Source organism: Mastomys coucha, unplaced genomic scaffold (assembly GCF_008632895.1).
Source record: "Mastomys coucha isolate ucsf_1 unplaced genomic scaffold, UCSF_Mcou_1 pScaffold9, whole genome shotgun sequence".
Classification (NCBI taxonomy): Eukaryota; Metazoa; Chordata; class Mammalia; order Rodentia; family Muridae; genus Mastomys; species Mastomys coucha.
Genome location: NW_022196915.1, coordinates 12306820 through 12334386, shown reverse-complemented (window position 1 = coordinate 12334386; position 27567 = coordinate 12306820). Strand labels below are relative to the sequence as shown.

General features: G+C 51.6%; 1 protein-coding gene across 3 annotated transcripts in view; it reads right to left on the bottom strand.

Annotated features, from left to right (window-relative positions):
• Zmiz1 (zinc finger MIZ-type containing 1) overlaps positions 1 to 27567 on the bottom strand; it is a 209786-nt gene that overhangs the window by 116366 nt on the left and 65853 nt on the right. For all 3 annotated transcript variants that reach the window (XM_031360908.1, XM_031360909.1, XM_031360910.1), the window contains exon 3: positions 13702 to 13781. The gene's annotated coding sequence lies outside the window, so the exon portion shown is untranslated. The remainder of the gene's footprint in view (positions 1 to 13701; positions 13782 to 27567) is intronic.

Genomic DNA, 27567 nt, shown 5'->3' with positions numbered 1-27567 from the left:
GTTGGGGGGTTCCCTCCCACCCCTCCTTCCTGTCTGGGGAAGAGACAGCAGGAGGAGTCTAACTAGCAGAGGGTCAGACACTGGCTTGTGAGAAAGAGACAAACCTTGAAGCTACCAAGTTCTTAGTCTACCATGGCAAGCACAGGCTGGGCAGTGCCAGCTGGAATGGCAAGTTCTTCTTGCCAACAGTCAGACTAGAAGTGGCTCAATGCCACAAAGAGTGAGTAGGATGTCAGAGCCAGGCAGAACAGGGCTCAACTTCTAGCTGTGTGACCTTGGCTTGCCTTTTTCATGTCTCTGGTCTCTCTTTGGTACAATCAGGTTTCCCAAGCTCTTTTTGAGTTCTACCTCATTGCCTAATCTTCTGTAGGACCCAGGGGTCCAGAATCCCTTGCTCCTACAAACCTACAGCCAAAGCTGGCAAGCCACACAAACCTGTTATCCAAGCACTCAGAAACTGAGACAATAGGACTGCTAAGAGTTGGGGGCTATCCTGGGCTACATACCTGCTTCTGCGTCCAGCTTGGTTTGCATAACAAGACTGTCTTTAAGAAAAGAACTGGGCTGGAGAGATGGCTCAGCGGTTAAGAGCACTGACTGCTCTTCTAGAGGTCCTGAGTTCAATTCCCAGCAACCACATGGTGGCTCACAATCATCTGTAATGGGGATCCAATGCTTTCTTCTGGTGTGTCTGAAGACAGCTATAGTGTACTTACATACATAAAATAAATAAATCCTGCCGGGCAGTAGTGGTACACGCCTTTAATCCCAGCACTTGGGAGGCAGAGGCAGGCGGATTTCTGAGTTTGAGGCCAGCCTGGTCTATGGAGTGAGTTGCAGGACAGCCAAGGCTACACAGAAAAACTCTGTCTCAAAAAACCAAAAAAAAAACAAAAACCAAACCAAACCAAACCAAAAACCAAAAACAAAAACAAATAAATAAATCTAAAAAAAAAAAAAAAAGAACTAATAGCAAATAAGTAAAGCCTGCTGAGCTGTCAAAATAATTCTGACCTGTTGCTACCAGTGACTATCTCCTTAGGCAGCTGCTGGGGGCAGGGGTGGTGGCAGCTGCACGCAGTCGGCTCTTTATAAATGTGTACCTCCCTTCTCCTCTTCCTCCATGTATCTCTGATCTACAGCCCAGTGACAGCATCGTTTAGGAAGTTCTTCACAATGAGGCAGTAGTTGGCTGCTCTGACATCTTGCCTTCCTCTAGCTCAGGGAGGGAAACTGAGGCCTGAGCAGGGGTGGCCCGGTCAGCACGCAGGGCTGTCTACATGGAGTGGAGACATACTGGGGACTCATGGTCCACAGTGGCCTCCCCAGCCTTCTCTAAGGCAGGAAGCCAAAAGTACTCCTGCAGAGCCTAGCCTGCCTCCCCCATAACTCAATCACCTGGAAGGCCAGTGGCCCTCTGCCTAGCCTGGCTGACAGATGAGGGGGAGGCAGAGGAAGCTTGCCAGGGAGCCAGTGGGGGTGGGAAGGCCAAGGTGGAAAAAATCAGAGCAGGGTTTGAAAGATGAAGAAATAAACCTGCCAGGAGGAAGACAGCCTCAATCTGTCCTCCATAAAGCTGTCTTAGGGCCACCAAGGATGTCGGCGGATGGAGGGGACTGGAGAGAGCTCCTCCTGGAACCTCTGCTGCCCCCACAGCCCAGCTGGCGTCCAGATCCGACTTGGTGAGGGTTTCAAAGAGGGGCCTGGCTGGGTTTCTAGGGTACAGTGGGTGACAAGAGGGGAAGGTAGGGGCCTGAGGCCTTTTTTTTTTCTTTTTTCTTTTGACTTTCCTAATCATTTGCACACAAAAGGCACTCAATATTGACATCTGGACTAAGTGAATGAAGGAAGGCATTGTCATGTTTGCATTTAACTAACAGACAGAGCTTGGGTACAGTCCAGTTGGCTCCAGGGTGATCCACAGGCAACCTGTGTCAAAATGCAAGACAGAACCTCTTGCTACCTAGCTCCTGGGCCCACAAAAATCTACCTTCTCTAGAAGCTTCTTTGTAGGGTGGGGCACCTCCTCATGGCATCCTTGGTAGCACCCATCCTAGCAAATCTGGGCAGGGGAAAACTAACTGTCCAGTACTCTCAGCCTCTCTGTGGGACCATGAAGAATCCTGGTTTTTAGAAACAGTGACCCTCAAAATCTGCTCATGACATAAGACCAATAGATGAAAGGATCATATATCTATATATCTCTATATATGATATATCTATCTATCTATATCTATATCTATATCTATATAGAGAAGTGGGTCTGGAGAGATGGCTCAGCGGTTAAGAGCACTGACTGCTCTTCCAAAGGTCCTGAGTTCAAATCCCAGCAACCACATGTTGGCTCACAAGCATCCGTATTGAGATCTGATGCCCTCTTCTGGGGTGTCTAAAGACAGCTACAGTGTACTTACATATAATAAATAAATAAATCTTTAAAAAAAAAAAAAGGCTTCCTCAGACAGAGTCAGGGCAGTTCTGCTTTTCACCTTCCACTTCTGTGACTTTCAGGCTGCCACAAGCAACACTCATTACTAAGGAAAACAGGACGCTATTAAAATCGGCAAGAAGATGTTGCTCCTACCAAATGCGGCTGACTGCCTGCGTTTATGGCACAAACTCAAAGAAAACCAGGTTGCATCAGGCAGTGAACATCACTCAGAATCTTTCTCTGAGACCAGCCGTCCTGGAAGAAGACTGCATCAGTCTTGTCTTTGCTGTGTGACAATGGTCATGCTCTGTACTTCTCTGTGTACCACCGATGTGCTTCCTGACCTCCTGCATTCTCACTTCACAGGCTGTGTGTGAAGACAAAGGGCTCTTGACAGGTTGTATCTAAACTGTCAGGCCCAGAGAGCTTCGTCTATGAGTGGGCCACTGTCAGGCTAGAGGGCAGCTGAGGTGCTTCTCAGGCAGGGTGGAGGAGTCTGGCCCTGACTCAGGAGGCTGGGGACCAGCTGAAGAGCCACTGTTTACAGTGGAAACAGCCTTGGAGCAGGCTCACTTTTCCACTGTTTTTGTGGCACTGCTTGGGGGTGGGATGGGGGTGGGGTACAGGGCTTCCTGAGAGCAGGCCAGCTTACCAAGGCCGCATGGAGCCCAGCCCTGTGTTGGCCTCCAGCAGGAAACACATGTTTTCATTTCACAGGTCCTGCTAGGCAGTGTGAGCAGGCTGGGCTGCACAGAGACGCAGGACATTACTCCTCCAGCAGCTACAGCCACAGGTACCCCACATACTTCACGCTGCTAACAGCTGAGCACCCAGGAGCTCTCCACAGACCACAACCCAGGGTGGCAGATTTCCAACCAAGTGGAACTGTTCTAGACCCGGGATGCCAGCAATGCCAGATGACCATTGCACACTTGCAACAAGCCAGACATGGTGGCAGCCTCAATGTCTAGGGACAAAAGAAGGGTTTCATTGTCTCCTGGAGGATGTTCTTGCTCTGATCCTGGTGAGCTGCTCCAGGATCAGAGCAAGCATCATCTTTGGCTTGAGTCAGAGACATGCAGGAAGAGATCTCTCTCAGGAGAACAGGCACAGACTGGAGCTGTGGCAGATAGAGGCCATTTACTGCAAGGGCCCTGGGCCTTTCCAGACAAACCCCTTTCAACTTCAGGCCCTTGTTTTCCCCAACATAGGAGACATTCAATGACTGCATCCTCAGAGCCCCTGGCCCTTATCATCTCCATTTGGCTTGCTCAATGGGCTCTTTACCACCCTAGCATCCTGTCTCTGATGAACAGTTTGAACATGTTAGTCCCCACCCTCACTAGACTTCCATTTTAAAGGCCAGGGTTGCAAGAGGGCAACTCTGCTATAGAAGGGGTCCCCAACATGAATATCTCCCCCCAAAACTCAGAAGAAATGGCCTCTTGTTCTTCTACTAACCCAACTTTCACTGGTACCCCACTGCTCATCAAAGGTGTACCCACAGGGCTCTGTCCCACGGTGTACCTCCTATGAGTCTTTCTGGAGCTATACCTAAGTGCTCAGCTCTGGGGCTAGCGCAGCTCTGGGGCTAGCGCAGCTCTGGGGCTAGCGCAGCTCTGGGGCTAGCGCAGCTCTGGGGCTAGCTTTGGCTTTCTTTTCTCCTGATGTCTCATGCTCTATCCAGTTCAGCATGGCTTCTCTCTGTCCCTCTCACAGGAGCTGTGGGTCTCAGACAGCCCTACAGCAGACTCACTCTGGTTCTGCAGTAATTTGGGTAAAGTAGTAAATTGGGTACCTTCACTATCTTAGAGGATGCTAAGAAGGCTCCTACTTGGGTGGCCTGTGCCACAGCTGACAGCATGGGATTTGCTGGCCATTTTGGCATTCCTGGGTGAGACTGGGTCCACTGGATGGCAAGGCTCCATTCTCCCCCTTTATCACTCTTTTTTTTTATTATTATTATTATATATAATACACTGTAGCTGTCTTTAGACACACCAGAAGAGGGCGCCAGATCTCATTACGGGTGGTTGTGAGCCACTATGTGGTTGCTGGGTTTGAATTCAGGACCTTCGAAATTGCAGTCAGTGCTCCTACCCACTGAGCCATCTCACCAGCCCCCCTTTATCACTCTTTGCATACTTTCTTCTTGGACTTACCCCAACTAGTCAGAAAATAAAGAAGACCCCAGGTCCTTTGCAGGTAACAGTGCTGTGGACCTTCCAAGCAGTTCACTATTTTGGGGGAACTAACAGGGAGCTCTATCTCTGTAAAGATTTGGGTGGCTCACTGTGCCTAGGGTGGAGGCTGAGGGCTCAGGCTTGAAAGTCAGGTGGGGCCAGTTCACATTCTGGCTCTGCCTTCCAGTGGGTGTGTGGCCATGGGCAGAGTGCTTAGCATAGCCATCAGTTCCTTAGTTTACAAACAATTTGTGGTGGTTGTTAAGTTTTTCCAAAGCAGAGTCTTACTATGTAGTCCAAGTTAGCTTCAAGCTTGAGTTGATCCTGCTTTGGTGTGGGGGGATGCTCAGAATTGTAGGCGCATACCACCACGCCAGGGTTCTAAAACAAGTGTCTATGAAGTTTAATTAGATGGCATATGCAAAGAAACGAGAGCAAGTATTAACCAATACAGCTACCATTAAGGCTCTCCCAACACACAGCGCATAGTCTTAAGCAGTCATGTGCACTCCACACTGTGACACCATGATTGGCAGCTAAATTTGGCTTCAGTGGCCCTGGGCAAGTCACTTGCACTCATTATTTAGCCATCAAAGTAGATTCTTAAAATTCTTCCTTTGTCCCCTCCTATGCATCTGGTCATCTCAGTGCCAGGGCCAGCAGGGTGTCCTCGGTTGGTTCTGCAGCCCTTTAGTCTGTTCTCACTGGGGCCAGGACCACTGTGCCTTCACAGCTGGAGGCCTCTGAGGAAGGATGCCTGAGCCCTGGTCAGTGCATTCTGGGGCAGAGCTGGGAGATCACTTCCTTTTTGCTCTAAAGGGCTCTTCCAGGAAGAGACATTCTCTAACTACAGGTAGGCAGCTTTGTACCTAGCTGGGGGTTAAGTCCAGGAAGAAAGTATGTAAAGAGTAATAAAGGGGCCTGATTGAGTGATGGATCAATCGATTGATTGAATGAATGGCAGGGTCTCATGTAGCCCAGGCTAGCCTCTAATGATATAAGTTTTTAAGAGCCTGTGCCTTATTTGGATTTGTACCCTGCACTACATTTCAGCATCAAGGGCTAGAAGGGGATGATTCTAGCTCAGAGTTACGTAGCATAACTCAGTTTCTTCATCGATAAACCAGGGGTGACTCTAATCCTCACCTGCCAGGGGGCTACCGGGAAAGGCTGATGTCATTACTGTTTCCATTACTAATGACTACCCTCTCAGGGATTGATGACTCGGCTGTCCTTTGCCCTTCAGAGACAGAGTGCTATAAAAGTTGTTTTTCTCCTGTCCTAGAGCCTGTAGGGTGAGTGAGTATCTCTGGGGTATCAAATACTGTGTACAAATCACCCCAGAGGGGCTGCCCCACTCTGAAGCCAAGCTCTGGGTACTTCTTCTCCCTTGAGTCTCTTAGCCCAGGTGAGAGAGATGCATTGGCTCAGGAGGAATACGTCAGGTCTGTAGGAATGTAGTGTTAGAGCCTGGGAGGAAGGCTCCAGCATGCATTGCTTACCCTGGGCTCCAATGAACTCTGCTGAGCTGCCCTGGCTTCCACCCTGTAGCCTAGGCCTGGCTTCATTTCTCATAGCTCTGCTGCTGGTTTCTGGTTTGGATTTTCAGAGACCCCCCATAAACACTCCAGTGTTTATTTTGTACCCTTGGTTCCACCAGCGTTTATGCAGTGATTACTGTACTTTGCTCTTTCCTATCACACATAATATGCTAAGTACATCCCATAGAAACGATAGGTTCTCACATACACTTATGATGGTGTGTGCAGTGGAGGGGGGGGAACTGGTTGTGCAGAGCTCGGGTGGTGGTCTCACATCAACTACTGAGCTGGGTCTCCACCCTGTATGAGCCATAGACACCCATGAGACCCCACACCCAAGGCTGGCTGTGTAAGTGGGATGCCAGTGGTCAGAGGAGCTCTGTCCTCTCTTCTGAGTTATTAGCACCACCCAGGCCTTGACATCATCTTAAGCCGAATGAGGCATCAAGGCCTTAGCACTTAAACTTCCTTCTCTGTCACTTGCAAGGGTCTAGCCACCTAATTAGACCAGGTCCAGCCTTCCTACATTGACCTATGAACTCTCATGAGCACTAACATGGGTTAGGAGATTGAGGACAATTGGTCACTTGGATGAAGATTCTTGGTGAGTCTCCATGAGAGCTGTCCTGGCTTGGCCCAGGGACCGGGACTCAGGGCTGGTTGCTGATGTACAGGTAGCAGGCCCTGCCTTTGGGGATGGCAGAAAGCCACTGAACCTGATGTTCTGTGTCCAGAGGGAATGGGACTGAAAGCTAGTCTGCCTTCAGAAAGAGTCCTTACATCACAAAAGCCTTTTTGGTTTATCAGTACAAAATTGGACCCACAGGCAATAACAGGTCTTGCCCACAATTTCCCAGTAGAACCATGTGGTCTCTAGGACAGCTCCCCTAGGTAGGCACTGGTACAGACCAGATTGGAATGACCATAGGTTTCATATGAGGCTACCTGTTAAAACTCAGAGGCCTGGAGCTGTAGAGATGGCTTAAAGGAGAAGTGCTGCACGAGGACCTGGGTTCAGATCTCCTGCACCCATCTAAGAAGGTGCACCTTTGAAATTCCAGCACTGAGCTAGGAGAGAGGCAGATTGTTAAACTCCCTAGGCAACCCACCTAAGGAAGGTGGCAAGCTCTGGCTCAGTGAGAGGTCTTGCCTCAGAACATGGGCAGAGAGTGACTGAGGAAGACTTAAAGTCAACCCTCTATTTCCACATGTACATGCACATGTAGACACACATGAACTTTGTCACATATACACATACACTTTGGGCTCAATCAACAGCAGTCCATAGAATGTAGCTCTAAGAGACAGCCCAAGAATCTGTATTTAACTCAAGTCTGAAATAGTCCCTAAATGCTGGCAGGCTTGGCAAGTGCTGCTAACACACCCGTGTGTGTCTAAAACTTCCTGCTCACAGAAGGACTTTGGGTTGGGGGTAGTATATGGAGAGCTTCACAATGAGGAAAGCTCATCGAGTGCTCCTGTACGGTGGAGAGGCATCACTGTTGGGACAGAAATCCATGGTCTGCAGTTCATGGAGGGGATGGGTATTGCCCAGCTCTTGCTATGGATAGGGGAGGGAGGAGCAGGGAGCTAAAGATAGATCCCTCTGTCCGCAATGACCTGGCTCCTACGTGGCAAATCGAAGACTTGAACCCAGCACATTTGTCCCTAAAACATACTTCAACCAGGTGTCACACTATATGACTCCAAACCATAGGGGCAAAATTGGCATTGAGCTCTCCAGTGACCCAACCACCACTGGAAGAGCCAACGGAGGTGGCTGTGATACAGCTGACCCCTATTAGCCGTCTTTAAGGCCACTTGGGGAAAGCCGCATAACCTAAAGGATGTTCAAATCATCTACAAAAAGGAAATACCCTATGTTGTCTTCAAGTTCGGGCTCATGAGAGTCTTTCAGGGTCACTCCTTGACACCCAAAAGCTTTTGGCCTTGGGGGAGTGTGGTAACTAGGAGACAACAGAGTACAGAATGTCGGCTCTCACTGGAGAGAAAGGCAGGGTGGAGGGGCCTCAAGGGGACGTGTGGAGGAGAGAGTGTCATTTTGAGCTAGACTGTCCTACAGATTGGCTGGATACAGGAGAACACCATGGAGATTATTAAGCTGAAATAGCCCCTTGGGTTCTGCAAAACCTCCAAAGAAGGTCCCTGACATCTGAGAGGAAAGATGCCCTCTTTCAAACAAACTGCAGAGGATGAGACACGCTGAGCAGGAGATATGGAGGTAAGCGGTGAGCTTCCGAATGACCCAAGGGCATGTTCTCTACTAAGTGGCACATCTCTGGGGCAGAGTCACCCAGCAGCCAGAGTGAACAGATGCCACTGGGGCCACACAGAAGCCATTGACCTTTTGTTTTCTTTGTACTGAGATAGACCAGAACCGAGAGACACACAGAGGGACCCAACTTTAGGAAGCAGGAGCTGAACAGGCAGATGCATGCCTTGGAGAACCAATACCAAGTCTACACACAGCCTCAGAGCACATCTTAGCCAGTCCTCCAAATGCTGAAAGAGCTACACAGATGGAGTCTCGCTGCCACCCCTGGGAAGCTGAGGACATATGGGCCTCCTCAGACCCTTCAGCATGGGAGTGCCAAGTGCCATGGTGGGAATGTGGCTCAGAGTGGCACTTGCCTTTAAATCCAATGAGGCTGGGAGATGACAAATTCAAGGCTTGCCTGTACTGTACAGCACAGTTTGAGGTCTGCCAGACAGAGCAGAAAGAATTTATCTCAAAATTTACACACACACACACACACACACACACACACACACACACACACGCACACGCACACACACACACACAAAACAACAAAGCTAAGGGCTTGGGGTGTAGCTCTGTGGTAGGCCATGGCAGACCGCTTACCTAGCATGTACAAGGCCCTGTGCTAAATCACTAGTACTCAAAGGGGAAGAGAGCGGACAGCTGGCTTAAAGGAACAGAAGCAAACAAAAGCCAAGGGATTGAAGTTGGAGGACTTTAGAAGCAAGTCCTGCAACTCTCAGTGGACAGAGAAGGAAAGGGAGTTTCCAACTCAGTATACACTCAGTGCAGGGAGAGGAGGCAAGCCCAAGGCAGAGGAAGACCTTTGGAGGGGAGTGAGCCAGCACCTAAACTTGGGCTCACTGCAATGCCAGCCAAGTACAGTAGGAGGGGCTTGAATGGGCTCTGCTGCCAGATGCAGGGGTTAGTACCTGCATTTGGAGAGCTCCCACCCAGACCAGCAGGGGAAGCCCTTGACCCCAGGGAGTGAGTTCCCATCTCTGCTTCAGGCTCATGAAGTCTTTTCCTGACAATGTCTTCTATCCTCCCAGAAGCCTGTGTTAGAGGGCACACACCCTTGGGACACCTCTGCAGTTTAGAATGCTTGCTGGGAGGTGAGAGGTACTGAGGTCAGATGCACTCCTTTTCCCAGGAGGTCAGGGTTCAACTCTCTCAGCCCCCTATTTAGAGGCTGAAAGGGATGAGGGGCAAGGGCAAAGCCATGTTTTCATGCCTGTAATTGTTGTTTGGGGCTTGGGAGCCCATTCCTGCTTACCTGAGCTCACTGTAGGAGATGGGATAGAATCCACACAAGGTCTCCCTTCTAGATATAGTAAATTTCTACCCTAAGCATTTCTGTCATAATCCTGCTGGTTTCATCCACTTTCATGACCTCAGGCCCAGGATCTGACAGCTTCCCCACCACCCAAACAAGGCCTTAGTTCTCACCCCTAAATGCAAAATGAGGAAGCCAGACCCTCCAAGCCTGTCCCAGCTGGTGTATCCTCAAGAGCCACAGCAGTGGTCCAACAGTGAGAGCTGTGTGCACTGAGCAAGTATACAGCAGATTGCGAAGACTCAATATGAAACAGAAATGTAAAACATCTGCCCTATGAACCCAATAGATTATCATTCCTATACACGATCAATGTGAATCAGTGTAGCAGGTCCCAAGAGGGTGTAGTGAGAGCACGGGAGAGGAAGGGCTTCAGAAGAGGGAGCAAGCACTCAGGGTCCTTCAGACACAGACGTCTGGTCTGGCTTTATACAGGAAGCCCAGACTGAAGCAGGCCTCAAAGAGGCCAGTCAGCAGAATTAGGAAAGGGCACTGCTGGATAAGGGCCACAGAGCAAGGTGTGTGAAGGCATAGTGAGGGCCAGGGTAGCTCCAGCCCAGGGCACTGGCAGAGGCTGGTCTGTGATGTGGCTAGGAAAGGAGGTAGTGGCCAGAGGACAGTAGCTACCATGCCAGGCTGACTATGCCAGGTACACAGTAGGCACTTCCAGGAAGATACCAGCCAGAGACTCTTCCAAGGGTGACCAGGTCACCCATATTCCTAGGTCTGTAGTTCTCTGGTAGCTCACCCCCAGCTCCCTTTCCCTTGGGAGAGGACAATTTACTTATTCATGAGCACACACGCACTCCCATCAGGCAGCCAGTTCCCGCACACCTCACATCTAATTATAGCAAAAATTTCAATAATGCTGCAGGGAAACGCCAGGTTTCCAAAGACCCTGATGGTGGGTGTGGGTCCCTTGTCTTCATCTCTGAGCTAGGATCTCCTCCTCCATTCCAAGTGGTGAGCATAGCAGGACCAAGTGAGAGAGGAGACAGTGTAGTCCTACTTCCAGTCACCTAAGCAACGCTGCCTCCTAACATCTGTGAATGGCAATGTCTGCCTGTGGACCAATGCTATACCCTGTGCTATGGCCAGACGCACTGCCTTCCTGGGTCTGCATACCAGCTTCCTCTGGTACCTGCTTCAGGGGAGAAGCAGAGCCCAATAAGCTGGGCCAAGGGTGACAGTTCAGGAACCCAGGAGGTATCAGCTCTACTAAGACTGGATGAGAAGACAGAGTAGAGGAACTGTTGGATGCCTGGCCAGGAAAGAGGGGCTCTGACGATGAAAGAGAATAGGGGTGAGGAGAGATTGGGCTTGGCTGGCCAGTCTGGACAGAGTGAGGAGAGTGGCCATGCTAAGGAGGAGAAGGTCATGTGTGGTCTCTGGGCAAAGGAGACCCAAGGGGAAGGGTGGAGATAATGCAATCGCTGGGAGAGGTGGGGTGGAGATGGAAATAGTGTCAAGTCACACCAAATCTGACCAGCAGATGGTGCCTAGGTGTGAGACCTACCTCTAAGATGCAGAGGTACCATCAAGACCTAGCGCATAACCTTGTCATACCAGCTTAGGAGCTTAGGATCTTAGGCCTTTCTCCCAATCTGTTCAGTTCTGGCACCAAGGCCACAGGGCTAGTCCAGGCATCAGCTACTGTGGTGTTGCATCCTGCCAGGGTCATCTTCCTACAGCCCTCCCAAAGGGTCCACTGTGGAGAGCATCATTCTCCTGCTTAGACTTAGGTGTGTTTAGGCACACCCCAAATGCCCCAAGCACAACTCCAGCTTACGTGCTCTCTTGATAGCCCTGTCTCCTAAAAGGTTGAAGTTGAAGATGTCCAGGAGCTCTGGCCCTCCTGCCCAAAGTGCACTGAGTCAAACTGTCCTGTCACTTAGAAAGTGACTGAAGCAACACATCACCTGGCTGTCACTCCATACTGCAAAAGAACTATATATAGCCTGTGCCACCTCCTTCACTGATGTCAGCTCACTAGCAACCAAGATGGTCTAGTCACTCAGTAAAATATCTCCAGGGCAGCCCCCATGTGCCAGGCACTGGGACTCAGCCATGAAACACTTGTCTCATCTTCGTCTACCTTTAACCTACTTTACAATGGTGAGCCTCAGTTCAGAGGGAGGCAGTGACTTCCCAGAGTCACCTGGGCGATGGCCAAGAATGAGACTTCTCCCTGATGTAGGTGCTGACCACAGCTACTGGCCCCACCCCCACCTACTGTTTCTAGGACACAGAGGTATTGATTACCAGCCCTACCTTGGAAAGGGTTTCTTTTCTTTTTCCACCAAGGCTTTCTGTCCCCCACCACATTTTTTTTTTTAAAAGAATAAACTTGAAGCCATTCCCATGATTAATTACCAGCTGCCTAATGCTCTGCCACTGGCAATTTCTGGAAAGGGAATGAATTACCTTGAAAAACATCCGAAAAGAGAACCCACCGTGAAGGAGAATCAAAAAGGTTACCTGGCGGTCCGTGTGGATTCTTCTAGCTGGACTGGACTGCTGGTAGGCCCCTCTGGAGAGGGGAGCAGGGTGGCTGGCCCTGTCAGGTGCAGCCTGGTGGGGAGTAGGGCAAAGCCTCTGGCTCCAGAGAGCAGTATAGGGAGGCTGAAGAAGCAGAGGTGGAGGTTGCTTTCCTTGCATCTATATAGACCCTACCTGGTCTCTGTCCTCTGACATCACATGTTGCTTAATTCCTACAGATCTCAGTTCAAATCCCCACTCCACCACTTACAGCTCAATGGGGTTTTAAACTGCAGAGCCTCTGGAAAATAAGGTGTTATACAAACCTCCTCTAGGGACTGGGCATGGGTGAGTGTATATTCTAAGTGCACAACCAAGGTACCAGAAGAGCAAAAATTTAGCACCACCAGAGGCTTCTAAGCACTCTGGCCAGCCTGTCTGCCATGATGGTAATGTTAATGCTCACTCTTGATGTAGGGGCTTGGCTAACCTACAGTCGTACAGCTGGGAAGCAGAGATCTGGGGTTCCTGCAGCAGAAAGGGCGCCACAGTCCAGGTTCCCAGTTGTCCTGGTGCTTACCAGCCCCGCCCTGGGACTCCTGGAACACCATACTTCACAGAAAAGCTCCAGTCAGCTGGGCAGGGATCTCCAGTCTCTCAGAGTAGCCCAGGGACATGAGGCCCTGAGACAAAGGCTTCTGAACCCCCTGGATTGAGAGCCAGAGAGCCCAAAAGTAAACAGATTACACAGGTATCGTTGGTGTAGAGCCAAGTGTGATCGACTCTGAAATGCCATCCTGGAATGACACACTAATGTCCTGGAGGCTCTAGACTGAGGCTTGGTCCCATCCCTCTCACGAGCTCCCAGAGGGATGGGTCTAAGCTCTCCATCAGGCCAGGTGGCCTGTTTGTACCCATCCTGGTACTAGCGGGTCCTCAGAGGAAGGGCACGGTGGGGCATGTGTGTGTGTGGGGTCCCTGTGCACATCCCTTATCATGCCACTCCCATTTGACAGACATGTAAAGTGAGGTATAGAGCTCAAGGTTCCAGTGGACAAGTGCCAGAGTCACAGTCTGAGGCTAGCAGTGGTCACCATGGCAGTGAGCATGCCTCTTGGCTGTTCAGGTCACCTTTTGGGGATACCCATGTTCCATTGATGTTCAGGGCCACCATCGTGCGCATAGTGTTCCTGTGCCGAGGCTGGGAATGTCAGGCCTGCATCCCAGCACTCTCTACTCTGTCTCAGCAGTTATTTGAGAAACATCAAGCCAGAGGCCATGGAGCAGAAGCTTGAAGGGAACACTTGTCGGGACACAATGATATCCAGCAAAGGTGGTGGTACTGGACCCCACTGTGAGGGCTAAGAAGACCGAGCATGGCTCAGACTACTAGAAGGTCCCCCACCCCCAGCCCCACCTCTGGAAGCTATAAAGCAGTAATGTGCACCTACCTCAGTGAGCCGAGAGTCACTAGTGTTCCTGTGCTGGCCAGTTACTTACAGCCCTTCCACTTCACTCAAGGTCCATCCTCCTGCAAAGAGAGGGCGTGGTTAGTGTGTCCAGCTCCTGCAAGGCCCCACAATGCTGAGCACACGGCCACAACTGATACCAGAGAGAAAGGTTAGGCAGGCAGAAGAAGCTGACAGGCAGGAGCCACAAGGGGTGTGTCATGGGGTGAAAGGCAGGACCAGACACTCCACCTCTGTAGACTTCAGCCTCCCAGTCCAATGGATCTCCATCCCCTGCCCCTCTCTCTCCTTCTAGAAGATCCAAGAGGAAGTGGTGACACTCCCTCATTCAACAAACATGGCATGGGTGCCCAGGCTGTGACAGTGGTTGACTGTTGTTGAACACTAAACCTCAGTAGTATCTTGTGTAGAGAAGAAGTGCGGGACCTACCCCACAGACACTCAAGGGGTGGAGAATGTGAAGGATGAACCAGAAAGGTAGGCCAAGGTTCAGGGAACAGTACCTGTGTAGATGGAACAGTAGAGGCAACGTTTCTAGATTGTGTGGAGGTATAGAGGTAGAGAGAATGTGAGGCGTGAGCTTCTGGCAGAGAGGAAGGGAGGGTAGGGGTGTGTAGCAACGGGCAAAAACAATTAGAGGGAGAATGATCCCAATCCCAATTTGGGAAGAATTCCCATGGCTGCTGAGGGAGAAGAACTTGGATGAGAAAAAAGCTAGGGAGACCAGCCGGGGATTGCTCCAAGATCTTCGAGGGCAGGGCAGATCTGCAGAGCGGTTAGCTCTGCTGGTAGCATGGTAACATGGGGTAAGGTTACCATGGTAAGGCTACTTCGTGGTCTCTGGCTGCCCCCCCCCCCCCACTGCCCTGGGAGCTCATAGGTACCCAGGAGGCTCTCTGGTAGGGTGAGAGATGCAGACCCCCATCCACTTCAGGTTCTGGCTCTGGGAAAGCAGTTCTGTGGTTGGAAGCAAGTGTTGCACCTCCTTGAGGTCTGCTTGCCTTGGAGTCCTAGGAATGCATCAGGCTCCAGGGTGGCATGCCTCTCAGAGCAGGCCTGGCTGATAGTGGGACAGAAGGTGCCAGCCCTGCATGCTAGCTTCTACTCCTGCCCAGCCCAGGCTCTCTCACTGCCCAGCAGGCACAGCTGCCAGAGACTCCTGAGCTCTGAGGTTTAGGGTCTGGCCTCTAATCAGAAGAACTTGGTTCAAACCCCAGGTTCACCCTATCTTTAAATATGTGTGTCTGGCATATAGTTCTTAAACCTCCCTGCTTGTTTCTTCAATTGTAAGAACATAGGTGCATGTGTCCCTATGAGACACAGATTGTGTAAGGCAGTGTATATAGGGTGTGGACCCTTGTCTACTAGAGGGGACAGGAATCACCCTGTAAGGACCAGTGCAGGGTCCTATACAGCAGAGTCCCAGAGCCACCAGCCAAGGCAACGGGTCACCTCTTAGACTCTGGCTCTGAAAGTCCCTCTACTTTAAGAACATAAAATAGTCCTTGGTTTCTATAGCTGCAATGTTCCATTTTACAGAGGAGAAAACTGAGTACCAGAGTTTCATACACAGCAGCCACTGGGCTGGGCTGGGCTCGGCTGGGCAGGGAATGGGCCTCTTGCCTCCTGCCACCCACAGCACAGGCGTTTCCTGAAGTCTAGTTGGCCAGCAGAGCCGCTGACAAAGAGAAAATGATTATTTTGGCAGTGGAGACAGAAGCCGGAGTGGGAAAGGCCTTGCTCATTTGGTGGGTGTTATCCAGGCCTTAAGGCTGCATGCCTGCCAGGCCTGCTGCTCAGGGTGCACGGCTCTCACTCGGGCACCTGGCTCAGCACAGACACATGCCCCCATCCCCTGAAGCCCGTATGCACAGGGGCAAACAGGCTGGAGAGGAAAGCGGGGCAGGTGGAGGACACTGAATTTGAGCTCTGGCCTGGGTCAGGGGTATGAGCCTGCATTGTATCTGAAGAGACAGGAGCTGGAGACTGGCGTTTATTGAATCCATACTGTGGGGTCACGATGGCTGGAATTAGCTTCAGAAAAATGCTCTTTAATTTATGTTCCAGGCCCAGAGAAGTTCCCTCACTGTCTAAGGTCAAGCAGCTACTACAGAGTTAATAAACGTAACAGCCTGGCCCTGGAAGTCATTGAGTAGCCCTGCTCAGGCCCCTCACCCTACAGAAGGAGGCTCAGGTAACCAGGAGCCTGCACGAGGCTATGGACACAGCAGAGACATGAGGCCTGACCCACTAAGTCCTGCTAGTGTCCTCTGCTCTGGCTCCCAGCCTGCGTGAGCTTGGACACCTAGGGAGGCTAAGGATAGAAGACAAGAGGTAACTTGTCCTTGGCTGCTCCCAGACAGTACAAACCGCAGGGTAAATAGCAGGTCTGAGAGGCACTGTTTTCTTCCTCAAAGGCCTTTGGTATCACGGAGGGTTGTGGGCAGTAGGAGCTCACCCTGGTTTCCTGTGGATGGAGACCCACGGGGAGTGGGGGTGAGACTCCAACCACAAGGCAGCTTCCACCAGTGACAGAGAAGGCCATACAGAGCCACACCCATCTTGATGAGCAGGATTCCAAAGCTCCAGACAGGGAATGTGGTTGTGGGAGGTTCCATCACAGTGAGAGAGTGAGCATACCCTGGTCGGTCTTGCACAAGGCAGAGATCACTTGGGGATGGAACTGTCCCAGGGCCAAGATAGAGTCCCTCAACCACTGCCAATTTACTATCTTCACCTATTCCAGGGATCCCCAGGAAGAACTGGGGGTTGTTTTGGTGGAGACTACGAATTGGAACCCTGGCTTGGTCTCTGTGGTTAAGTCCGGGTTTTTTTCTATTTACTGCTGGGTCCTCCTGAGCAAGTTATTCAGCCTCTCTCAGCCCCTATCTCCTTCCTAAATAAGGGATACCGTTTGCTCAAGCTAGTCATCTGGAAGGCGGGCTCCAGGCTGGTATGGATCTTGGCCTAAGCATGAACATACCCAGACCAAAGGTAGGTAGATAGTCCTTACAGGGTGTGGGGTAGTCTGGTCTGCAACCCCGAGAACTGAGCCAGACAGAAGGTGCTCACAAGATGTGGGGGAAGAGTTCTGAGAATGGCGGACACGGCACCTTTGGTAATACAGAACTGCTCCGGTGGGCACAGAACCTCTAATCACATGGGCTCACCCATTCCCAGAACTGGTACAATGACAAGAACGTCCCCCCCCCCCAACTTTTGGTGGTCGATCTGGATAGAAAAGTTGTCCTACCCCTATTTTACAGGGACCCGATGCTGCAGATATGCCAACGGCTGGGGGTGAGGAATGGGTCCCCCTTGGACCCACCCAGACTCTTCATGGGGACAGGGACTTCCTCACCTGGGAGATTTGCTCTGACACATCCCCTGAGGTGACCCTGAGCCCAGGCCATAGTTTCTCCTTGGAGGCTGGGGCTGGCTCCAGAAACAAGGCAAATATTTACCCCAGATGGTTATCCAAACCTTATCTGAAGCTCTGCCTCCTGCATTCTTGGAATACATGTTCCCTGACCTCACACTCACTGAGCCGAGCTGTGGCTTGGGGGTCTGGGCAGGGATAGCCTGACTCAGGCTCCAGAGCTGGGGGAGCCAAGGTCTGCTGGCTGGGAGGCCAGAGCTGCCTCCAACCTTCCCCATGTGTGCGCACAAAGGATGTTCCAGGATGTTCTTGGAGAAGTGCACACTGGCAGGAGCCACCCACAGCCCTACCACAGACTTCTGCCCAGTGGCTAGCTTTGCCCAGAAAGGGGTATAGATGAGATCTGTGTTGAAAGCACTGGAACGTATGATTCAGGGTGAGTGACAGAAAGCATATACTCACAAGGACACAGACAGACAGACAGACAGACAGACAGACAGACAGACACACACACACACACACACACACACACACACATACACACACACACACACACACACAGAGTGTAGCCCAGTCTGCTACCAAAAGGATCCTCCCATCTGCTGGCCCTTCCTCAACAACTCTATGAGCTCCCTCTCAGCCCTTAGCATGGTCCTGGGTACCATAATGGAAGGTCCAATTAAGCAGACCTGAAGTTGCACATCCCAAAGTGAAAGCCTTTGGCCAAAAGCAGCAGAATTTTGAGGTCCAACCTGACATTGCACTTTCAGCATTTCTGTCATTGTCCCATGGATCCTGGCTACCTTCACTCACTGAAAGACCACCTGCATATTGCTGTCTTCACAGAGGTGTCCCTCCCTGCCAAAGACTTTTTCTAGAGCTTCCAGAACATTTAGAACACCCGGTGTTTCTTTCTCTTTGCATAATTAGAGCTGGGCAGCTATCTATATTTTGGGCCATGAAGGCCACAAGGAAGGACTTGGCTGTCCTCATTCCAGGCAGGGTGGAGTTGTAGCATGGTTGGGAACTACTCAGCATTTCAAATCAGATTCTGCAGTGGCCTCCAGAAGCAGGTGACAAACAGGTGGGCTGGTGGCTTGGGTTGGGAACTCATGGGCAAGGATGCCTAAGAGTGATCATTAGGCCTTTGGTCTAAGAACTGCTCACAGATTCTCAAGCAGCCCAGGAAGCCTGTTGTAGAGCCCTGCCCTGCCCTGCATCAAAGCTGAGCCAGGTCCTCTGACCAGGGAGCCAGAGATGGGGCAGGAGCACTGGGCTGACCTGCTGAGCAGGTGACAACTGCAGACCAGGGGAGTTACCTACCTCCTGGGCCCTCAGAGAGGTCTCTGAGTACCAGGGAATATTCCAAGCTGTTCTTGAGACATGTACATTGGCAGGAACCACCCATAGGAGAGAGACATCCTATGAAACTCAGGTTCATACTCTAGAGCCATCAGGAACCCAATGATATGGTACTGGAGGAGGGTCACTGAGCTGTCAACTAACTAAGCATTGTCATCCACTCGGTTTTCTCTCTCAGGAATTTCCTTCTTTTCTTTAGGAAATGACTCAGGATACCACGTGCAGGAGAGAACCTGAAGCCAAGGAAGGCAAAGAGCTGAAAGTTGGCATTCGGCAGCTTCTCTGCATGACAGGGTGCTCCTGCTTCCATTTTGAGATGAAGTGTGATGGCAGGTGATAGATGGTTCCAGGGTATTTGAGCAGGTAGGTGTGTATGTGTGTGTGTGTGTGTGTGTGTGTGTGTGTGTGTGTGTCTGTCCATCCATCCATGCATCTAATCAGTCCATCCATCATCCATATGGGGCTAGGCTTGGAGGCACACCACCTTGGGCTTGGGATGAGTCTATCAGTATAGGGTACCTCCTGGGACAGAGTGCCAGGGCTGAGGCTGTAGCTCTTAGAGTATCAGGGAAAGGGGCACCTAGATGCATGAGACAGAGGCTCTGACTAATTTCATCCCTGCAGCCCTGCCTTGCTGTGGTTTGAGTGACCCAGCACCATCTTGCAGAGAGCCTTGCTGGCCAGAAACTCCTTGCTCACCCTGAAGATTGTTCCCAGGCCCAATGGGGGAGGGGTGTGATTCTGCCCATCTTACCTAACACTCAGAAGTGCACTGACCATGGGGCACACACATGGCTTTCTGATCTTTGCACCTGCTACTCTAGCTTCTGAATGTGGGGCTTGTCCAGAGAAAGGAAAGTCCTACCCAAAATCAAACAGAGTAAAAGAGAGGCCTAAAGTTAGAAGTTGGGCCCTGGATAAGGACTGACTTCCCTCTCCTGAGTTCTGCAGCAGATCCCACCAAGAGCAAGAAAGCCCCCACGTGTCACGGCCAGCCCCCCTAAGCAGCAGAGGCCCACGGCTCTGGTATGTGGCTCCTCATAAGGGGGGGAAGGGACAGGGCTGCCTCTCTCCAGTCCATCAAAGAATCACTTTTTCCTTTGACCCGGCTCAGAACACATGACAGACAGCATTGTGTGACTAGATGGGGACTTCATCTCTGCCACTTCCTGAGCTATGTGGTGCTGGGCAAGGAACTTCTTGAGGACTGCTTTCTCAACCATAAGAGGGCGGTCCTTGAGAGCCTTCCTGCACTGTGGAAGGACATCATGCAATTCTGCCGCAATGCTAAGAGATGCTTAGCACGATATTTACTACAGCTGTAATAGGTACAGAACGAGGGCCCCGTTCAGTGGAAGGCCCAGACACTAATCACAGAAATAGAGATACAGTCCCTTCTATGGCTGCCCCAGGGGCAGGTCCAGAATGTCTGTATCAGGGTTCCTGGAAGAAGGGCCCACTTCCCTTTCCACTGGATCAGCCACAGGCTCTAGACAACCTCCAGACACGCACTGGGCAGCGATTCCCTTTTGTGCAGGCCATTGTAACATACTTCAAGGATGCCACAGCTACCTCTCCTTTTCTAGGGGCCATGGTCTTGCTCAGAAGGGCACCTGGTCCAGGGTGGCCAAAATATGGGTCTTGGAACTCACACAGGAACTTTTCACTTTCAATGCTATGGACCATAAAAGAAACTTTATCCCTTGGCTTCGCTTGCCACCACTCTCCCCAGCTGCTGACCTGGGGATGCTCAGGAGGGGCACCTTCCCCCTACCTCTGGGACCTTCAACCTGCAGCATTAACAGCCTGACAGAAACTCTGAGAACAGCACTGTAGGTCCTTAGTCTGAACCTGCCATCTTATACAGGGGGAGGCAGGAACACAGATGTATGGGGAGGCCCAAGGCCAGAGCCCAAGTCAGAACTGTTTGTGTTCTCTCTCTCTCTCTCTCTCTCTCTCTCTCTCTCTCCTGTCTGTGTAGGGGGATAGGGAGCAACTAAGGAGCCAGAGAGCCAATCTTGACCCACAAATAAACAGCTGGTCCTTCTTCAGTCTCCTCATCTGGAGCCATCGATGGATTAAGGCCTGGATGAGTTGGCTTCAAACGCATGAGTGGTACAAGAAGTTCAAGCTCTGGGGACTGTGTGTTCTCTATGACTTCCACAGCCAACCCCAAGCAGTCACATTCCTTACCAGGCAGGCATCCCTTGAGGACACTGGCCACATGTGCTTGGAAGTAGCATCTGGAGCCCAGGTTTATAAACTCCAGACAAAGGAAAACCCTGTTCTTGTTAAGGCCTAAATGTCACCCAGGCCTGGCTCTCCTGTGGCCTCAGTCTATATGGACCTGAGCCTCAGTTTCCTCCAGGGTGTGACAAGGAGAGGGAAGGTATTAATGGGGATCCAGCCTTCTCTCTACGGGTGGCCAGTGAGTCTGTCAGAGGAAGCTGAAGGACTAAAAGGAAAGGGTCCTTGCACTTAACCCCACAGTTTGTCCCGAGGCACGTCACCAACTCAGCTTTCCCCACTGTGCGCACCTTGTTTGGTCAGTGCTGGAGTTTGTGTCCAGCCTTTACCTTTCACCATTTCCTAACCTGGTGCATCTGCCTCCCATTCCCTGAAGTTTCTAGCTGGCCAATGGCTGGCAAGGAGGGATGATGTTTACTTAGTGCCCAGGTGGCTGGGCAAACTCGAGGAGACTAACACTCAGCAGGGTGCTGGGCAGAGAAGGGCATCCCTGATCTGCTTTATTGTGCACGGCCAGAAACTAGCTAGGCCTGCCTTCCTGGGCACCCGAGGCCCAGTCCTGGAGGGTGCCAGTGTGTTTCAGCTTCTGCATCTTCCTGCACCAATTATGGATGTGACGTCAATTCATCCATCCCTGGGCTAGGGCACACCCATTATGAGTTGCCTCCCTGTCCTGGAGGTTCTTATGATCCTTAGGAGCATGCCAGCCAGGCCTGCTTGCAGGCATAAGGTGCCCTTCTCTGAAGAAGCTGGGATTCCCCCCTGTTCTTTCAGGGGAGGCTCTCATCCCAGCAATTTGAAGGCAGTGGTAGGGTGAGGAGCGACACCCTCACCTGTCTATTCATCCTTAGGACTGACAGGACACACACCCTGGGGGCCTGGAAGGCACGAAGATATCACTTGAAGTGAGTAGTCTGTTCATGCCGCACTAGCACCTAATATTAGCCTTGCAGACACTCCAATATTACAGTCTGAATATGTCCTCACAGTCTCTGTGTTCATGGCTTGGAGGTGGAGCCCTCATGATAGCATTAGTGGTGTCACAGAAGAGCTCAGTCTTGCTATGCCGCACCCTCTACCTCACTGGGAAGCTCTCAGTAGATGCTAACACTCTATACTAGGACTTCTCAGCCTCCAGAATTGGGGGCCAAATAAACTCCTATTTCTTCTAAACTATCTGGTCTCAAGTAGTTTGTTATAGCAACAGAGACAGAGCAAGGCAAGGACTTAGCTGGACACAAAGAAGCAGCGGAGGCTTCAGTGTTACGGGCTATGTTTGGATTAAAGACAGTCAGCGGACACATGGTGCTTACTGCCCCACCTCAGGCCTAGTCTAAAGATACTGCTGACACATATGAGCCCACTGTGAACACATTATACCCCCCACACACACTCAAAGCAATTCTGTGAGGTGGGATTGGCATCCTCATTGCACAAATGAGAAAATATGGGCTCAGGTACTGGAGGCTACTAGCTTAGGGTCAGAAAGTGACAGTACTGGACTCAGAACTAGCTTTAGGCTCTGTGAGCTGAGTCCACAGGACTATCATCCCAGAGCTTTTGGGGAGAGTAGAGAGGACAGCCACCAGAGGCTACCCCAAGCAGAAGTGCCCAGTCTGCTTCAAGTCACACCCAAGGGCCTGTCTTTACTGGTCTGAGTCCATTATCACTCAAAACTGTCTGGAGTCTCCCATGAGGCCAGGGCTGAGAACTCTCAAGTGCCCATGGCCACTCCATTCCACTGTGAATAGATCTCAGGGATCGAGGGCACCACACCAGGTTAGGGGACCCTGGGGCCTGGAGCCAAGCCTCCAGATTCTCTGACCTGGGTTGTTTTGAGCTTTTGGACAAAGCATTGTCCCATCCAGAGGAGCATCCCACATATGTGGGTGAGAAGAGGCAGCCAGCAGAAGAAGCCAGCCCAGCATGTGTCTGATGACACACAAGCTTAGCAATATTGACTCATAACCATCCATCCTGTGACTCCACCCACAACCAGTACTTCTGGGTTGTACCCAAAACTCGGTGTAACAGCCAGAGTACCTCCCGGAACGAAGAGAGAGCCACGGCTCTCTCTCTCTCTCTCTCTCTCTCTCTCTCTCTCTCTCTCTCTCTCTGTGTGTGTGTGTGTGTGTGTATGTGTGTGTGTGTGTGTGTGTGTGTGTGTGTATGTAACAGTGGGATCCACCTAGGGGTGGGTAGGGCAGGGAGACATCCAAAGGAAGAAGTGAGGGGCATGGTGTCAGCCCTGGACAACCACTCCAGTCCACAGACCAGTCAGTGGCCCTCCGGTGCTGGCATCTGCTCAGATCAACTTTGTCTCCTCATGACTCAGGGGCCCTACGCTCAGTGCACATGCAGGCTTCTCACTGCCAACTTCTCTTCCCAAGAACCCATGACTCCTCAGTCTAAGAACGTCAGGGGCACTGTATCATCTTCAATCCACACGTCTGTTCCTGGGAAGGCTCTGGTCTCCTTGGTTGGATTTGTAGGGAATCACCCAACACCACCAAGCAACGACAAAGGCTCTGTGAGGCCAGGCTGACAGAGTGGATGCTGAGACTGAGGGGCCTCTGTGTTAGGCACTTCCCCTCTGCTCATTAACAGGTACATGAGTTCAAGCCGCACCCCCCAGCCCCCATCTCCCTTAACCCTTCCATATCTCAACCCACTTTCCTTGGAGTCCTGCCCCACTCCTTGGCAGCCTTAGGACCAGACACACTGAACTGGGCTGGTGCCTCTCAGCTTGAAGAGGTGTCTCAGGCCTCTGCCAGGAGGGAGGAGAATGGGTTAGAGGACCTTCTCACGGCACACACAAAAACACACATACACACATGCACACACGCACTCACACACACTCACATAGACACATACATGTACAAACATATGTACATACATACACACACTCTCACACATGCCTACACATACACACTTATACATACTTTCTCTTACACACACACACTTAAACACTCACATGTACATACTTATACACACACATACACATACTCACACAGGCACACATGCCTACATGCATATGTACACATTTATATACATACATAAACACATACTTACATATATATGCATACGTATACATACAGACATACATGCCTACACGTACATTTATACACATATACTCTCTCTCTCTCTCTCTCTCTCTCTCTCTCTCTCTCTCTCTCTCTCTCACACACACACACACACACACACACACACACACACACACACACACTGACCTGACACCCCTGCCTATGAAAGGTAGAGCTCAGACATGTTCCATCTGCTGGGCTGGAAGATGGAAAGAGGGCCCTCCTCATCCTCCGGGATGTGTGAGGGGCCTGTGAGTGGTCACCCAAGTCCAGCTGTTCTCACCACTCATTAGCTCATCCTCTGCCAAGGGTTTTATCTCACTGATTGCTTATGCTAGGCAAAGTTGTCTACTCGTCCCTGGCTTTTTACAGATGATACCCAGAACGGACAAGTGACTTGCTGGCGGGGACCACCAAACCAGTAGCAGATCCTGGACAAAGACTCTGAAATCTGGGCTTCTGGTGCACAGACCTGCCCTGAGGTTTCTCCCATGGGCCTGAAGGCCAGTGGTTGTCTGAAGGAGCCCAGTCATGCACATGTAGGGTGAGGGCTGGTGCAGGGAGAGAAGCCTCTACTCATGGGACAGCGTGGGAGGAGGGAGAGCAGGTCAGGGCCAGGGCACGCCTTCCTTTCTCAAGAGGGTAGGATTCTTGGTGGTGGCTCCCACGGGAATAGGAGACGCTTCAGTCGGGAAGCTTGGGTGGGCCAAGGTAGTGCTTGGGTAGGGCTTCCTGTGGGGGTGACCCGTGTGCCTGTGGCCCTGGGGACAGGACACGCTTCATTGTACTTCATCCCTGGGCTAGACCCATCCTCCCACTTCCCCTGGCTTCCTGTCCCATCAATTCCACCGGGCCCAGGGGAGAGGGAGGGCCTCAGAGGCCGCTTCATAAGAGCTGATGTTTTCTGGAGGTGTGGCGGACTAGGAAGCCTGGCGGGCTTGGCCACCATGGCCTCTGACCTCTGAGTCTCTGACCATTTGGTTTACAGGATGAGGCCATGATAAAAGTACCACTCAGTTTCTTCCCTGGGCATATAACCTTGGATATGGCTGGACAGGGCCTTTGGGAATTGGCTTTGTCTAGTGCTGACAGGTCAGACCACCTGAGTAGTGTGCAGGGAAAGGCCCATGGAGTCACAGATGCACAGCTGACTCTAGCAGTGTAGGTGACTCCAGGCTATTCTCTATGGCTCACAGGAGTTGGGGCTGTATCTACCCAGGCATGGAGTACAGTAAAAAAGGATGTTGGTGGCCTGCCCTGGGAGCTTGGGAGATGTAAACACAGCCCCCAGGTCCCCTGGCTCCTCACTGATTCCCCCAGTCAATGGGAGGAAGCTGTGTTGGCTCTTCATCAACTGCTAGACAAAAGAGTAAGCAAGTCCTCCTGGTCGGCCTCTAGGCCCACAGCTCTCTTCTGTTTAGTGAGAGTGGGAGGGACCAGGGCTTCCCTGGAACCCAGTTCTCCTGATTGTACATGGTAGCCCAAGTACCTCCCAATCAAGGGTTAGCCCCAGCAGGCCTCCTGGCCCTGGATATCCTGACAGGCGGGAAGGTACCTCTGCTAAGCTTTGGCAGAACTGATATGAGCCACACACTGGCTGCCAGTTGTAGACAAGGGGCCTGATTAGACAGTTGGGACTTCGGAGGCAGGAAGCTTGGGAGGGGCTCAGAGATGCTGAAGGCCAATGGTCTGTGGCCTCAGACAAGTGGGGTGGAGGATAGAGGTCAGACTTCAGCCTGGCAGGTGGCCAGCACACTAGAACTACCAGATGACTGTGGGCAGCGGAAGCCCAACCTGGAGGCCCAGATGGCAATGTCGGCTCTAGACTTGTTACTCTGTGCCCACCCAGCTCAGCATAGTCACATGCGACTGGTAAAATGGCCGCCACAGGCTACACCCCTGTAGATTTTCTCTGCACAGAGGCTCCTTATTTATCTTCCTCATGCTGAATATTGTATCCTTAAATGTTATCAGGGCAAAGTCTGGTGATGCCCTGCAAGCTCTGAGGTGGCCCTTGGTACCTCCTCATCTTGACACCCAGTACTGAGGGTCCTTCTCCTTCCCAGAGCCCAGGTCGCTGTATCTCAATTCCTATACACAGCTGCTTCTTCTAACATGCCTTACCTTCCTGACCCCTTTGGCCTATCTGGGAGGCTGCCATTGATTTGGCCACTAATACCTTTAGGGCTTGATTTCCTGGAACACAGGTCTGGCAAGGACACATGCCAAGAAATGTTTGTCAAAGTAAGGAGAGAGGGAAGAGTCAGCCAAGAAGGGGACGTAGACAAGAACACAGGTAGCTCACCAAATAGGACTCCCTCACTACCCAGTGGCAAGTACAGTTCTTCTTCTCCTTCTGGGCCTGGGCAAACAGCATGGTTCCTAGAAAGACTGGTGAACATGGCAAAGACCAAGCCAGGCCCATTTCAGGGCTGTCTTGTCCTGCCTGGAGGGTTCATAGAAGTCCCCAGATGTTCAGAGGCCATCTTGGCCTGCATATCTGTCAGCTGCATGCAGCTGCTCTGGCTCTACCTCTCTGGAGGAGAAGGGCCCCTCCGCAGCTGGAAACACCTGCTCAGTCCTCGGTCCTCGAGGAATACAAGTCTCTTACCTGCCTTACTGAGCTCTGACTGGGGCTTCGACATCCTGAGCCCCAGGATGGGAGGTCAGACAGGGCAACTCATGACAAGATCATAGGGTCCTACCGTGGAAGGGGATTGATCTCAGTTCTCCAACAGGAAGGAAACATGTCCGATATGGGGCTCCCCAGAGGTTCTAGAGAAAGTCTTTACCTCCACAGACCGGGACTTGACACACAGTAGGGACTTAACACACATTCGTTGGCTTTCTGGGTATGTGTCAGGCTACAAGAGTTGGAGGCGGCTTTCATATACTACCCCCATCTCTGGCTAGGATGTCGCCTTTTGGAGCTCTGCCTTGCCAGAGCTGCCAGCCTCTCTGTGTCGGGGCTGGGAGGGTTTCTGCGGTCAGATGGATGGTATAAGAGCAGGCTGGAGAGTCTGCTGGAGAGGATATATACAGGGCTGGTCCCAGCCTGGGAGCTCTAACCCCTGGCTCAGGGCCCTCCACTGTTCTATAGCTCCTGTCCTCTGTCCTTCGCTACATGGCAGTCTCCTTGCTTCAGCTGGCCTGAACTGCTTACTTAGATAAACAGGGGAAAAAGCAGCCACGTGATGGTCAAGGTTCCCTTGGTCTCACATGCATGTAGGCATCCACAACCACACATTGTGAGTCAGGTGGCAACAAGGCCCAACGGGGCAGGCTGGGCCAGCTCAGGTTTCTGAAGGACAAGTGACCGGTGGCCTTTGCTCACTTTGCTCTTTGCAAACGTTTGTTTTCTGCTTCCTGGCCATGCTGGATGGGAAGCCAGGACTGTGTGGTACACGGAGCACAGGATGGGGAGGGGCACATGCCCACCCAGGCCTCTGTCTGCTGTTTTCCTTCCTCCCTTTGCCCGCCAAGGGCAGACACATGCCAGGTAGCCCCTCTGGTTTCCAGCAACTCTCAAATAATGAAGAATTCCAGAGCCAGGGCTGAGGATGAACTCAGGGCCCAGAAAGGAAGCCTTGGGGGCTTGGCAACAGTGTGTTAGTTTCATAGCTGGACTCCATGGCATAACTTTGGGGTTGTTAGAGCTTGCCACCTAGCAGCAGCTACACCTCTAGCTTTGTGCTTTACTTGCCAAAGTTCCATGGGACAAAGTCTCAAGAGTCTCTCTCTCTCTCTCTCTCTCTCTCTCTCTCTCTCTCACTCTCA